Consider the following 16,453-nt stretch of genomic DNA (forward strand, 5'->3'; position numbering starts at 1 on the left):
TGACAAAAATCATGTGCAAATATACGTGTTTTCAATATACACCACCATGTAGTGTTGTGGTATGGTATAGTAGTTAAAGCTCAGGGCTGGTGACCTAACGGTTACTGGGTCAGTCCCCATGAGGACTGAACTATAGGTTATCATGATTTGCCCATGTATCCAGGTTGCTCCAGGGGGATTGAACTTGTAACCAGTCCACAACAACTTCATGTGAAAGCCATGGAAACTTTTTTTGCTGGCCCAGGTTGCCTAATGATGAATAAAGTCTATTCAATTTTGAAAACAGGTCAGTTTTAGCTCATATTGCTGTTTAATTGCTGTTATACATCTATGTGAGGATAGCCTGTGGAAAAAGAGAGAGCCTCTTTTATGATAAGAAATGTTTTGGAAAAATCCATTTTGCTATTAATTGTGTTCTATTTTTATTAATTTTTTAAATAGCTCAAACATTTCTTACACAAAATGTGTAAATATACATATTTGTTGAGTCAAACTATGGCAAGCTATTGTATTATGCTGACATTGTGTTTTGGCTGTTTAAATTGTATCCATCTTTATATATATATAATCTATTCCCACAGTAGACACAATTTATTTTTTAAGCAGTTTATCATTGTTTTACCACAAACAAAGAAGGTAAAAATGTTCAGCACATAATTTCAGAGTTATTTTAATAGAACAAATGCTTTGTTTTTTGAATATTACCCCAAGGCAGTGTGATTAAGAGGAGTTTCTCTTTAGAGAAAAGACCAAGGTAACATTGAGCTGAAGTGTAAAGACTATCTACATGCTTGAGTGTCACACACATACATGTTTGCGATTATATTGAGTTAGTACCTGGAGTTATCAAACTGTCTGGAATGCTTGAAATGGTCTCTTGGCATCTTTGTGCTGGAGCAACCAACATGATCATTTTGCTTTCGAGAGTTCACGTACTCTAGGATCGGCCAAAATATGCAGACTCGCCAGCAAGCTCCATCTCCTATCAGACATTTTTGCATCGGCTCCAGCATGTTTAACTTGAGGTTTGACTGGAAGTGTGTTGCATGAGCAGGGCAGGAGACCCTGGTTCGGATCTCACGTTTAAACCATGAAGTAATCAAATTGTGACATGCGCGATTTAGAGGTTGCACTCCACTGATGGTTAGGTTTAGGTTTGGGGATTCCATTTATGAAATATGCATTCCGTTTCCCTGTATTACAGCCAGTACAGGTCCAATTTACTCACTTCACAACTCACTCTTGGCACATGGACATTACATCAGGAAAATTGAACTCACATGTGCTCATATGCCATACTCACCACTTTGGCCACCGGGGGCAGTGTTTCACATTTCGGTAATCACAGACCGATTTTAGCTAAAGAAAAGTCAACCTACTGTTGACAGTAAAGCAGATACCTAACTTCCACCCACCCAATTACACACTTCTTCGGGTTGGCTGCAAGTCCCACCAGTCGCAGTGCTCTCAGGATTGCCCTCATATGTTGCATTTTTGCTGCCAGTCATTACTATAAATTATGATATTGTCTAGATATTTGGCGGCATATGCCGTATGTGGTCTGAGGATCTTGTCCATGAGGCATGAAACGTGGCCAGGGCCCAGAACAAATTGAATGGAAGCATCAGGAATTGGTGTAATCCAAACGGTGTGGAAAAAGCAGCGGGATATTGGAGTTAAAGGGATCTGTCAATAACCCTTTGTTAAGTCCAGCATTGAGTTAAATTGGGCCGTGCCCAACCGATCGAGGAACTCGTCATTTCGCGGCATTGGATAAGCATTAAATTTGGACACCGCGTTCACTTCTTTATTACTATAAATTATGATATCGTTTAGATATGTGGTGAAATATGCCATATGTGGTCTGAGGATCTTGTCCATGAGGTGCCAACATACTGCACGGAAGTGTTACGAATTGGTGTAATCTGAACGGTGTGGAAAAAGCAGCAGGAGTTAAAGGGATCTACCAATAACCCTTTGTTAAGTACAGCGTTGAGTAAAAATTTGCCGTGCCCAACCGATCGAGGAACACGTCAATTTGTGGCATTGGAGAAGCGTTAAATTTGGACACCGTGGTCACTTTCCAGTAGTCAACACAGAACCGGACCGAACCGTCGCTCTTCAGTACCAGAACTACCGGGTGGCCCAATCGCTGTGTGACTCTTGTATTATGCCCATTTCAAGCATTGCCTCTAATTCTTCCTGAACGTTCATTTTCTTGTGTTCAGGAAGACGATAGGGATGGCTACGAACCACCACCCCTGGGGTGGTCTCAATATGGTGCTCTATAAGGTTTGTGTGAATGGGTAGGGGTGAAAACACGTCAGCGAATTCCGCTTGCAACCAGGCAATGTCTGTAAGCTGCGACAATGAGAGGTGGTCTCCACAAGGGACCGGAGTGAATTAGTTTGGTTTGAGAGTCACCTCAGGCCCGAGCTCTGCCCTCTCAGGATCTACCATCACCAAGACTACAGGCATTGCCTCTGTCCATGGTTTAAGGTGGTTGAGGTGGTAGATTTGATGCCCCCTTCCCTATCCGTTTGCCTAACCTCATAATTGAGATCTCCAACTCATTGTGGGACCTGAAAGGGTCCTTGCCTCTTACCAAGTAATTTGGAGCTCGAAGTGGGCAGATACAAGCACTTTATCTTCCTGTGCAAAGACACATAATTGAGTGCCCCTGTCGTACAGTCGGCATTGACGTTCTTGTGTTGGAGCAAATTGTGCTGTGTTACCTGCTGCAAAGTGTGGAGTTTTGCTCTAAGGTCAAGGACATATTGAATTAGTTTTTTGCTATTTGAAGGTCCTTCCTCCCAAGCTTCCCATATGACGTCAAGCGCACCACATGGCCAACGCCCATCTCAAATGGAGAAAATCTTGTGGAGGCTTGCAGAACCTCTCATACTGCAAACAGCAGGGCTTCAAGCCACTTATCCCAATTCTTATTGTCTTCGTATACGAACTTGCGAATCATATTTTTCAAGGTCTTATTAAATCGGTCGACAAACCCGTTGGTTTGCGGGTGATAAACGCTGGTGCGAATCGATATAATGCCTAATAATTCAAACAGTTTGCATAGTGAATGTGACATGAATGTTGTGCCTTGATCAGTGAGGATTTCCTTTGGAATCCCCACGTGGGAGATCATTTTGAATAGTGTCTCCAAAACACTATGTACTGAAAAGTTATGTAGAGGCACTGCTTCCGGATATCGCGTTTCATAATCTACCAGAACTAATACAAAGCGATGCCCATGTGCCTCTAATGGCCCGACGAAGTCCATGCCAATTCTCTCAAAAGGGACCTCGATCAATGCCAGAGGGCACAATGGTGCTTTTGGGGTGGCCGTTGGATTCACCAACTGACATTCACTGCATGGCGCACACCATTTGCGTACATCGTCTTGAATGCACGGCCAAGAAGTATTTGCATGACCAGCCATTGAGTTATAGTTAGCCACCTGGAAAAGTGTTTCCTGACGGCTCTTTGGAAGTAATAGCTGAGTTGTATCCTTTGGTCCGAGTGTCCTGCTTCACTTGATACAACCGCTCTTTAATAATAGAAAAGTATGGGTATGTGAGCGCAACAGTAGTCTGGAGCTGTTGATCAGTTACTGTGGTTGGAGTGGGCTCTGGGGAGGTCGTAGCGTCAGCCCCCTCAATGATGATCAGGCTCGGGAACACCTGCCGGTCCTCCGCTTGTGCTCCAGGCATCTGTCCATGAGGGCTTGATGCTGATTTTACTGAAAGCTGACTAAGGTCTTGAAGACTTCGCCCAGCAATACAGACTCCATAATGGTGTTCTCCTCCAAATCCCAGGTTTCGGCACCACAGTGAAAGATCCAAGTTCTTGGGCAATGGAGGAGTCACGAGACAGTGAACAGTTGAGTATTTATTTTCTTCACACACTTTAGATTTAACAAAAAGAAACGGCTCTCAGTGGCCAACTCAAACAAGGCTTTTCATATCTCCTCAAACTATGCGGTCTCTGGGTTTTGCTGCCAGTCATTCACACACCACAGCTCTTAGCCACTCTCTTTCCCACTCTGACACTCTGGCGTGCCTTATCAGTTCTCCCTCCACCATCACAATAATGAGAGACAGGTATTAGATATATTACAGCCCAGGTGATGAGCCTTACCACTTTACCTCTCCTGCACACAGACACATGACCACGCCACCCATGACACACACTATGTTGTCCCTTTCAGCTTTCTGTAGTTTGACACACATTGTGTATGGCTGTATAAAGTTTTCATTGATTCTTCTGGTGCTTAAGTTCATTAACAAGAAAGCAGGTTGTAAACAAGCTAATCTGTACTAGAGATGAAAAATAGTAGATCGCCTAAAGTTTGCTATGTTTATTGTATCGCGTCTTAATAAAGAGTTTTGCTAAACAAACAAATGTCCTGGCTCTTGACTTTAAAGTTAGCATATTCCTTGATATACATATCTGTATACATTACTCCCTGATTTCAGGGTTATACATGTAAATATTTGGAACTTACTGCATCTGGATGGGCCAACTCAACACAGTTTCCAAGACACACAGCTGCAATCACATGTTGCAAGCTCTCTTCTTGCATGCACACACAAAGGCTACTGAAGAGCTGGAAAGCAGCTGCCAACAAGACTCATGGATACTGAATTGAGTCTGTATTTGGTGTTGTCAGTACCATAGAAAGAGAGGAATCATACATTTAAATACAGTATATTACCCTAACTTTAAAATATAATGTTAAAATAGTAAAATGTAATATGTTTTCATATCGACTTGATACCCAAGCACTGGTACTTATGACGTCACTACAAAAAGATGATCAAAACATTCGGGAATTTACGGAAACCATTTGTGGCTTAAGCCCTAGTAACCCAGCCCTTGAGCCGTCCATGGTTCACACATATTGCAATGCAAGGCATTTCCTATGCAAGACGTATATTGTACAGCAGGTGACAGTCATACTCCTAAAGAGCGAATGACCACAAGTGAATACTTCAATAATGATTGCAAGTCTATTTCTCCTACATATCAGTATGCAGCACAGAGCCAAAGCTATTTTATTTCTCTGATCGTTTTATGCTGTTTTTTCACATTGTTTATTAAGATGTATTGTATTTCCCAGCACATTTCCATATGCATTGCAGAGCTGCAACTCTCATTTCCTAGATAATTTATGCTGCTGGTCAAATTTTTTCTACGTTACTAAAATGTATATTCTCTTCTCTCTCTCTAGACTCATGTCCCCAAAATGTTGACTGCATGCTTTTCATTCTCAAATTAGCTTTAGCAGTCTGAGTTTACCCCTTTAATTGGCATCTACAGCAATGAAAACACTGCAGTGCTCCAACAGAAGCCCCTTTACCATGCCCCCAAATACTCAATCCTCTGCAGAAACGGTACTCTATACTCTGCAGCACCATATTTCCCCATCTCTGGGTAGACTATTGAGAGAGGCGACCTCTGCAAGCCAGCCAATCTGACCGTAAACCTATGATACAACTCCCTACAGCTGCACACAGGTCCTTTAATCTAAACCTTCCACCCAGATCTGGCCCTTACATAAGGCTGCCCCCTGCAAATATAAATGTTACTGCCCCTATAGCCGCATCAAGGTCCTTCATCCAAACTTTCCACCCAGAGCAGGCCCTCATGCGAGGCTGCCTCCAAAAGCTGTTCCAATGCAGTTTACCACGATCTAGCACTTCTGTCAGCCCCTGATTTGGTGTTTCCTTCACCCAATTTGGGGGATTATATATATTGTGTTTAATAATGTTTCTACTACAGCATATTTCATTCCATTGCTAAACCAATTCAAAGACATTTAATCAGGTACCACCAAAGGCTATCCAAGTCCAGAGCTTAGAGCCCTCCAGTATTCAGTCATCAAGCCAAAGACGCTTATCACTTCAACACAAGATAACATTAACATACGAACTACTGAAATTCATATTCTTGGCACTGGATGTCGCTATCACGGGCAACTGCTATTCACAGCGCATCGTCTCAGCTAGTGCATTCTGTGCTGCCTGTTGCCATTAGTTTCATCCACTGACAGAGTTCAACAGAAGTTTGAAAGTATGATGCATTTATTAAAGGATTTACATCAGGTTAGATACTTAACTCATGTACTTGTTCTTGTTAAAATGTCCCAATACCTCACATCATACAACTGAGTAGAGCTCCTTTTGTGCGAGCACACAGCGATGCGCGAACCAAGCATTACAGAAATTCGGCATTATGAGTCAATTTTAGGGAACATAAGCATTTGGAACGGTCTAAAACATTCTGTTCTGTTTAATAAAATTTCAGATATCTGTATAATAAAGTCATAATGTACAAAATAAAATAAATATATAGGCTTGTATTACACATTTTATTAAATGTTTAATTTAGGTTCCAATACAATAGTAGATTGAATTTACTATTTGAGGTATAAATGATGTCACAGACCTGCCTGTCAGGGTTTCCAGCAGGAGATTCCTGCCTGTCCTGATCTCTCTATTGTAAGTTAAATTAGTCGGATTGCTGAGACTATCACCTTTTATCTTTAAATGACTCTTGGAGCCCCTGACCAAGTCGTTGAATAGTCCGGCTGATTAGATTAGTCTCTGTGCATTCGACTCACACTGTTATGCTGATGAGATCAGGGCTGGTGAATTTCCTGTAACGAGTTGACTCCTGTACCTCATTTACATGCTTTGTTTCAGAGTGTCTCCACCTCTATTGTATAATCAAGTCCCCTCACCCTTGAAAGGTATAAAACCCTATCGTACTGAGTTATAGAGTCAGACTTGGATGACTGCAGCGATGCAACAGCGACTTCTCAATAAAGAGTAAATTCTGCTTAAAAGATATCCCAACGTCTCCTGGTCTCTGCTTCGACGACGAAGAAAATGTTTACAACAGTTTTGGTGCCGTGACCCGGATAGAGCTACTCACCTGAATCCAGACTGAATCTTGAAACTTCAAGCTCAACAAAGATCTCAACAAAGAATGAACTTTTCTGACTGAGTTCCAGATGGCATCTTTCCGTACAACCAACGATTTGGTGAGTTTCACTCTATTCAAAGAACCTTTAAGACCAGTAAAAAAAACTATTTTTTTTCCTCTGCGCCATCAGAGAAGAGTTAACAGACAGCTGTAAGGTTTGGTTAACTAAGTTATCCTCTAAAGTTTTCTGTTAGAGATGAAAGTTATCCTCTGCCCAGGCAGGGAAGATTAGCATTACGTGTTCATATCTGTTCACAGAGAAGGAGTAGCATTACGTGCTAGTTGTTTTGTTTATCCTCTGTTCACAGAGAAGGTTAGCATTACGTGTTAATATTTTGGTTATCCTCTGTTCACAGAGAAGGAGTAGCATTACGTGCTAATATTTTGGTTTATCCTATGTTCTTGTAGGCAGGGAAGTTAAGTGTGAAGTTTTGGTAATTTGGAAGGTTAACAATAGTTAATCGGAGTTAACAAGTCTACCCTCTGTTGATCAGAGAAGTTTTAGTGTTTTTATTTGTGTGGTAACAAAGAAACTCACAAAATGTTTAGAAAAAATGCTAGACTGATCCCCACAACTGAAAAAGGTGGTCTTGTGACTCCTTTGTGGTCAGATAGCGAATTCAAATCACTGTTAGGAGTACAAATTACCTAATAGTCACTGAGAAAATTAGACAAGAACTAACTCAGAAATATGAGATTCATCCAGACAAGACTTGGTCGGTAGATGAGTGTAAAAAGGTACTAGGAGCAAGTATTCGCAAGAACAATGTGAAAGGCATTATCTGCTGCCACAGAGAATTCGGTTTAGCACTAGCTACACAACAGTCTCAGCGTAACTCAGAGCTAGTGAAAGAGAACAAAGAGCTACGTGCTAGAGTTTCCTCTTTGACCAAGAAATTGAACCGCAACAAAGCCATAGAAAAAACTGATGTGGAAGTTAGTCAGCCGGATAACATTTACCCTGACTTACAAGTATTCTTTGAAACAGATGTAGCTCTCCAATAAGTAACTGATGTGCCTGTAAATTCAGTCAATGTGTGTGGCGCTAGGAAAAGATCACAGGGAATTGAGGGAACTGAAAGTGTTTCTACCAACTCTTCTGTTGTCCAAATACAAACTGTTGCAAAAGCGCTTGGACCTAAAGATATAGAGAGACTATCCCAGAGCTTAACATCAGCACGCAAACAGTTCTCTGAATTTAGAAGAGCATTGATCAGCAAAATGCGTCTATATGACATGTCGTTAACAGAAGTCACATAGTTAATGTCACAAATTTTAACTGAATCTGAATTCAACAGTTTTGAATCTGCAGTGACTTCTGAACTACAACATGCCAGTAGAAGCGATATGAGAGAAGGTGTTTTCAAAATCCTAAAGAATATCCTAGGATCCAAAATAGATTGGTCTAGAATTACTAGCTGTGTACAAAAGAAAGAAGAAACTGTGAGTGAATATACTGAGAGGTTTTGTCAGTCAGCCGTAACTTACAGTGGAATAGTGGATGATTCTGAAAGTGTGCTCGATGACAAAGGACCACTAATTCGTATCTGGTCAGATGGCCTTGTAGCCGAATACAAAAGAGCTTTGCCATTCCTAGATCTAACTTGGTCTAACAGAACTCTAAGAAGTAATTTAGACCAGTTGGCTGCATGGGAAATAGATGCTGATGTTAAAGCCAAAGTGAGAGTAGCAGCAGCAGCTACATTTAGCACAGCAAAACAAGAAAACCGGTGGTCTAAAAAGAAGGCAAATGCCACTACTGTGGAAAATTAGGACATTGGGAGAAAGAGTGTAGGAAGAAGTTGCAAGATACAAAAAGAAATACTATGCATAATTCTGCTCCTTCTCAGCCTGCTTACAACCCTGAAGCAGTTCCGCAAGTGTCCACTGAAACTTTAGGACAGCTAGTTCAGGCTCTTCTAAGAGCACAAAAAGACCAGGAAAAAAACTAATTGTTGGGGCTGTGAGTAGCTACCTTTCCCCTGTAATCCATCATAATGACAAAATAATTTTTGTGAAAGGTAGCATACAAGAGAAAGAGATTGATTTTTTGCTTGATACAGGTACAGAAATTACAGTAATTCCTACAAAATTGGCTAAAGGTTTAGACATCCCGTACAAGAAAACCAAACTTTCTTTAACTGGCGTAATAGGTGAAGATTCTGTTTTGTATGAAACCCCACCCATAGATGTACAATTTGGCCCAATTCATTACTATTCTGGTAACAGGCATCTAGCACTTCAGGCTTCATCAGGAATGGTGTTAGGACAGACTGTAAACATAAGATGCCCTCACTCAGTGTCCGCACTAATGAATCAAGCAAAAGTCACTTCTGTCACTTCCTCTCGTTGGGGAAATTGGTTAGCAATTTTCACAGCCCCGAACATTGTTTTACAGCGTGCACCATTCACGAACCCATCCTCATGTATGATGTCTGCAATGACTGAAGTTTTGTTAGAGGATGAAGGAGAAATGACACAAGATTGTGTTAAGTGGCACGGACCACATCAAGTGATGTTGATTACAGCAGCTGCAGTATTGTGTCAGGGAAGGAAAACCTGGACTCATGTGTCACACTGTAAAGTTGTTCCCCCACCTACAGGGATAGGATAGGACACGGACCAGTGAGGAGCCCAGGGAAGAACCAAATGCAACAGACGTCGGGGGACAACCCTGCGGTGAAGACTCCCTCATAGACCTCCCCCATTCACTAGTCCATCCTTACCTCACTGTTCTTTAGGTGTCACAGGAATTGAGAAATAGGGAAAGAAGGGACAACAATAGCAGACTCGGAAAAGGATACAACCATAGTATTTGAACAAATACTGCTCTACTGTTTTTTGTTTTCTTTCTTCCTCTGTGCAGGTACCACTTGATGGGTGTCCCAAGACCCATACGCACCGACCTCCTCACCTGCGTATGAAGCCACAACCTTCCAGAAAACAACTAGACCCACTGCCGAGCCAACTATCACAAAAGAAAAGAAAAAAATACACAACGCAGAGACTCACATACGGGAACCTTCAGTCATCCATCAACATGATCAAGATTGTCGTACTAATAACCATCCAACAAGACATACTTGATCTTTCAGCAAAATTACACCAGATGACTGAAGAGAATTCTTCATGGTTCGGAAACTTGTTAGGTAAACCCTGGCTGTGGATCAAGGAAATAGCTGTTCTGCTGTTGTTTCTTCTACTGGCATACTATCTATGCATCCACAGTATCAAGTGTTTCATTCAACAAATGAATCACGCCCATCACGAAGAAATGACAGTTCCAAATAGAAAAGACTATTACCCGTAAGAACTTCACGGACCCTAATTGCATGTTTGTTTCGGTGTCAGCATGCAATTACAGAAAATCAACACCGAGCATGCGCTATGTGCCTGTAACGATCACAGGTTACATGAATTAACTTTTAGGTGTCTAAATTTGTAGTTTGTGAGAGTTATTAGAACTCTCAAAGAGGGGACTGTTGTATTACAAATTGTATTAAATGTTTAATTTAGGTTCCAATACAATAGTATTTAAACTGAGAAAGTTTAGTAGATTGAATTTACTATTTGAGGTATAAATGATGTCATAGACCTGCCTGTCAGGCTTTCCAGCAGGAGATTCCTGCCTGTCCTGATCTCTCTATTGTAAGTTAAATTAGTCGGATTACTGAGACTATCACATTTTGTCTTTAAATGACTCTTGGAGCCCCTGACCCAGTCGTTGAATAGTCTGGCTGATTAGATTAGTCTCTGTGCATTCGAATCACACTGTTATGCTGATGAGATCAGGGCTGGGTAATTTCCTGTAACGAGTTGACTCCTGTACCTCATTTACATGCTTTGTTCCAGAGTGTCTCCACCTCTGTGTATAATCAAGTCCCCTCACCCTTGAAAGGTATAAAACCCTATCGTACTTAGTTATAGAGTCAGACTTGGATGACTACAGCAATGCAACAGCGACTTCTCAATAAAGAGTAAATTCTGCTTAAAAGATATCCCAACGTCTCCTGGTCTCTGCTTCGACGACGAAGAAAAAGTTTACAACAGGCTGTATGTTGACACCATCATGTAAGCAAACTCTCAATCCTTGGAATGAGCAATGGATACATTTTGCTCTTTATTTCCATACTGTTAAGTTCCATACTGATAATTTCTTATCAGTTTCTTATTCAAGCTAGAATTTAATTTGTATTACGGTTCAAAACAAGTTAAGCTCAATCAACATAATTTGTGGCATAATGTTGATTACCAAAAAATATATGATCATCCCTCCTTTTCTTAAAACGTTGGTCTTTGGGATGTTGTCTGTTCCTATAGACTGTACTTTACTGTTACTGTAGACAGCGTAATCTGCGTATAGAGAGCTGCAACTCTGAAATTCATATTCTGGGCACTGGATGTCACTATCACGTGCAACTGCTATTCACAGCGCATCGTCTCCGCTAGTGCATTCTGTGCTAGTGCAAACTGCAACTCTGTAAATATCGTATATAGGTTATTTCTACAATTCGGTGACATTCCGGCTTTGAAACGTTTGAAAAATAAAACGTTTCAAAGTTTCTTCATGTTTTATCATTAAAGGAACATATTAAAGATTGTATTAGTTATACTGGTCAAGCTAAATTACTAAAAAAATTCAGACGTTCATCCAGTTAAATGGGTAGCATCAGGGTGGACAATAACAGGGTGGATATTCAGTGGATAAATTAGCCAATACATGGTCTGTGACTGATATCTAGGAAACATATTTTTAAACTAGTGTTGTCACGGTACTGTGCACCAGTGAAATTTCTCTGTTCTCGATACCAATTTAGATACCACAGCAAAAATATGTTAATATTATAATTTGCTAATGTACAAACCAGTTTAGTTATTTTTAAATATGTATTGTTATTATTTTCTCTGCTATAAATTTTTTAAAGTTTCATTTTATTTCATCATCAAAATGGTGTCTGATCAATACATTCTTAAAACTTTTAATAATGAAAATATAACTTTTCATTGCATTTTATTTTGCCAAACTTTATTCAGCAGCTGTCTTGCTTGTGATATTTTGATTAATTATTATCATTTTTACTGTGAATATTACATTTTACTATACAGTTGTAATATATTGTGGCAGGGCGGAGGGTGGGCCGGGTCGTGATTCTACGCACCCGGTCCTGTATTAGGCTAATCAAGCCTCCAAGGTATAAAGGTCGACTGCAGGGTGTCGTGCGGGAGAGAGAGATCGTTAGCGGACATGTCCGTCATGTTTGTGTTTATGTGGTCTTTTGAGTTTATCATTAAAACTATTATTTATATTGAAAAGCCGGTTCTCGCCTCCTCCTTTCCATTGATCCCTTTACATATATTTTTATTTGATTTCAGGCGTCTAGCTTTTATTATGCATTGCTTTAACCCCTCTTTGTAAGTTCCGCCTTCTTGCACACCAATTGGTTGATTATAAGAGGCTTGCAGCAACTAGACCAAATTCCTGCCTGTCAATCTCTCTGTGAACGTGTGAAGCGCTGTTGTGTTCGGCAACAAACAGTTGCTTGCCAGGATCAGGGCGCTAGAGTAACACTGGGGTGTTACTGGAGCAGAGATGGAGGGAAGTGACGTAGGATCATGAAGCGAACTGGAAATAGAGGATGAATGTTGTGGTGGAGAAAGAGGAGGTAAAAATGGAAATTGGACAATAGCAGAAAATCGGAAAAGGAAACAAATCTGGAGTAAACTTCCTGGATTGGATAGTGAAAGGAAAAAACAGCAGAACAAAAAGGAAGAAGGAAGTGTATAAGGTAATGATACAAATCTTGTCAGATAACAAGATTGCATTGAACCCGTTGAAAATAACTAAAGCACTCAAAGAAACGATCGGGAAAATTGAAATTATGAAAATGTTACGGAACAGAAAGTTGCTACTTTTTTGTAAGGATAGTAGACAACAAAGACAGGTATAAGGTTTAAAGACATTAGTAGGACAAAAGATTTTGTGTACACTGTTGGAAGAAAAGAAATGGATGAAGGGAGTCAATAAAGGGGTCCCATCTGATGTCTCAGAAGACACAATCAAGAGAAATTTAACAGGGGCAACAGTGGTAGAAGTCAAATGACTGAAATATATAAAAGATAAAGAAAGGTTGGATAGTCTTTCTATAATGGTACAGTTTGAGGAAGAAATGCTACCAGAAAAAGTATTTCTTGAGTTCATAAGCTATTCTGATAGACCATATGTTCCCCCTCTGCTTAGATGCTATAAGTGTCAAAAGTATGGACATGTGGCAGCTGTTTATAAGGGGAAGCAGCATTATGCAAGGTGCAGTGGAGAACATGAATATGGAAAATGTGGACAGGATGTGAAACCCAAATGTTGTAACTGCGGAGGTGAACATAGCACTGGCTATGGTGGATGTCATGTAAGTAAAGAAGCAGTGAAAATTCAATACATCAAGTTTTCAGAAGGGTTGACATATGCAGAAGCATCAAAGTGGGTTAAAAAGGTAGGACAAAAAGAACATAGGCCTACGCAAGATGTCGTAACTAGAATAAAAGAAAGTCACAGTTTTAGACAGGTGAATGCAAATGCGTTGCTAGTAGACAAAGTGTCATTCATTGCCTTTGTGGCTGAAGTAAAAAAATGCTCTGCACAAACAAAGTAGAACAGAAAAGATTAAAATCATAATTAGGGCAGCAGAAAAGCATCTGGAGGTAGAGGAAGTGACTGTGGAACAAATATATGAGAAAATCAAGATGCTGAATACAAACTCTCAAGCAGCATGTGGTGGATTGTAATGGTTTTTACAATATTACAGTGGAATGCAAGAAGACTAGTTGCTAATGGGCAGTAAGAAATGTGTTGATAATTTAGAAAGTAAACCACAAATTATATTTAAAATGAATATAAACTTTGTGATACAGGGATATACAGCAGTACGAAGAGATAGGGGTGTGGTAATGGTGGTGGAGTTGCTGTATTTGTACAAGAAGGAATAGGGTTTAGAACAGTGCAGATAAATAATGAGTTTGAGTCACTGGTGGTTGAAGTATGGGCTGAATCACAAAGAGTAATTCATTTTTATAATTCATGCGAAAGATTAACTAGAGAAACTTTAGAGAATGTTGGGGGAATAGGAGATCATAAAACAACATGGTGTGGAGATTTTAATGCTCAAAGTACACAATGGGGAACACATATACTGATCAGAATGGAAATGCGGTAGAAGAAATGTTAGAATGGAAAGAATTAATATGCTTAAATTATGGAAGGCATACAAGGGTGGATGTTGTACAGCGATGTAATTCAGCAATTGATTTGAAGCTTGCATCTCAAACTTTGGCAAGGAATTGTGTATGGAATGTTATGGAAGAGAGTACAGTAGGGAGCGACCATTATCCCATAAGCTAGAACAACTTCAAATAGAGGAAATTCCTAGATGAAAACTTAAATCTGCTAATTGGGAAAAGTTCCAAGAAATAAGTGAGTCAAGAATGTTGGCAATATATATTCAATAGAATATGTTGATGAATTGAATAAGTATATCAGTGATGTTATTTACAAAACAGCAACTGAAGTAATTGGGAGAAGCAGAGGGAAAAGGAGGAAGAAGGAGGAAGAAGGCTTGACTGTGGTGGACAGAAGAGTGCAATGAAGTTATAAAAAAAGGAATAGAGCACTTAAGAAAATAAGGAAATCTTTTTCATTTGATGATTTCATTGAATATAAAAGAGCACAACAATTGTTAGGAAAACTATTCGGATGGCAAAAAAATAAATAATTGGAGGTATTTTTGTGATGAAATTGGAAAAGAGACATTAATGAAATGTGGGGAATGATAAGAAAGATGGGAGGGATCCAACCCAGTAGAGAGATACCTGTTCTAATTAGTGAAGGAAAACAAGTTATATCAAATTCTGAAAAAGCAGAAGTGTTGGCTGAAAATTTGGTCAAGGTCCACAGTAACAGGAATATATCAGAAGAAAAGAGATTATCTAGAGAAAACAAAATGAGAGACGTATTTAGGAGTGACCAGCTGTGAATATGTGTGCAACACGTCAATGAAATTGACTAAAATGTATAGCCTCCGCCGGTGACATCATCAGGATGCGCCGTTAAAGGGGGTATAAATAGATGCGCCACAGGTGCATCGTCAGATCTTTTGTCTTCAGATCACTCTGTGTGTGTTGTGCTTCTTGACTGTCAGAACTTTCTACTTTCCTCTGTTAGGAGTTAGAAACTGTTAGGCAGTGCACAGAAACATTTCTCTTTTCTAAAAAAAAGAAAAAAAAGAAGAAGAATGACTGATAAACAAGGTAAGCGGTGTTTGTTCCCATGTTTACGCTCTATGGCTTAGAGAGGGACACACACCTGTTTTGTTTTGTGTGTTTGGGGGAAGAGCATGCTGCTCTTGCGTTGGGGCGGGGTGGGGCGGGTGCGAGCAATGCAATCTCTTCTCAGTCAAAATGCTTCACAGTTGTCTTAATTCTGAGAGTCAGTGCACATTCCATCGTGGGGCTCTCGTATGGATCTGGCTGAGGAGCGACAGATGGGTCCGTCCCTATCGCTCGCTCTCTCCCCAGATCCAGCTGGTCCTTCCCATTATTCTGAAACATGCTCCGGCGCCTCTTTGGTTCATGAGGGGGCCTTGAATCTCTTGAGTCTGCGGACTTCGAGCTACCCACCTCTGAGCATTCCGCACACAATAAAAAAGTGGTGGAGGAATTACTCAAAGTGGTTACTTGTGCAGTGGCCAGGCTTCAATTAGACTGGCCACACGAACAAGAGACCCCCAAGCACTCCAAACTGGAAGCAGAGGGAAAAGGAAAAGGAAAAAACATATTCGATTATCGTGGGTGCTGAGGCATGGTGGTATTCAGTGATGACGCCGGTAGAAGAGACACTTGCAGGTTATCTCGCCTGGCTCGGCATCATCGCTAAAAAGACCCACTCTCCCCACAAAGCCGTGCAGGACCACTTCTACACTTGTGTGGAAGGCTTATCAGGCAGGCTGGTGCGAAATTCTGTAAGCAGAAAATGTTACTGTCAGAATCTGTACCATACAGATCTACTGGGGGTTGAGCCAGAGGGAGATTAATTAGAAGAGTGATGGCAAATCTGGCTAATGCAAACTTTCTAAACTCCAAATGGCTGAGAAACAGACCAAGAGATAAAGGTCAGATGAATATTAACTAAAAAAAGAAGGATTATGATAAGTCGAGTGTGGAGTTTCCAAAGGAGCACTGAAGGAAGGGGTGTGTTTGTTTTGGCAGTTGAGCTTTAATATCAACAATGTTTCTCAGGAATCGCTGAGTGCACCTTTAACTGTTTTAACTAAACCTGCACTACTGTACTTTTATTTTTAAATAATGCTGCAAAGCAGTTTTTTATCTGTTTCTGCTGAACTGGAAAACTTTGACATGAGGTTTCTCACCTCTGTAAATTTCACAGTGAAGGAGAATGTGTTTCTGTCTCGACCTT

The sequence above is a fragment of the Xyrauchen texanus genome, chromosome 43, assembly GCF_025860055.1.
Source record: "Xyrauchen texanus isolate HMW12.3.18 chromosome 43, RBS_HiC_50CHRs, whole genome shotgun sequence".
Taxonomy (NCBI): Eukaryota; Metazoa; Chordata; class Actinopteri; order Cypriniformes; family Catostomidae; genus Xyrauchen; species Xyrauchen texanus.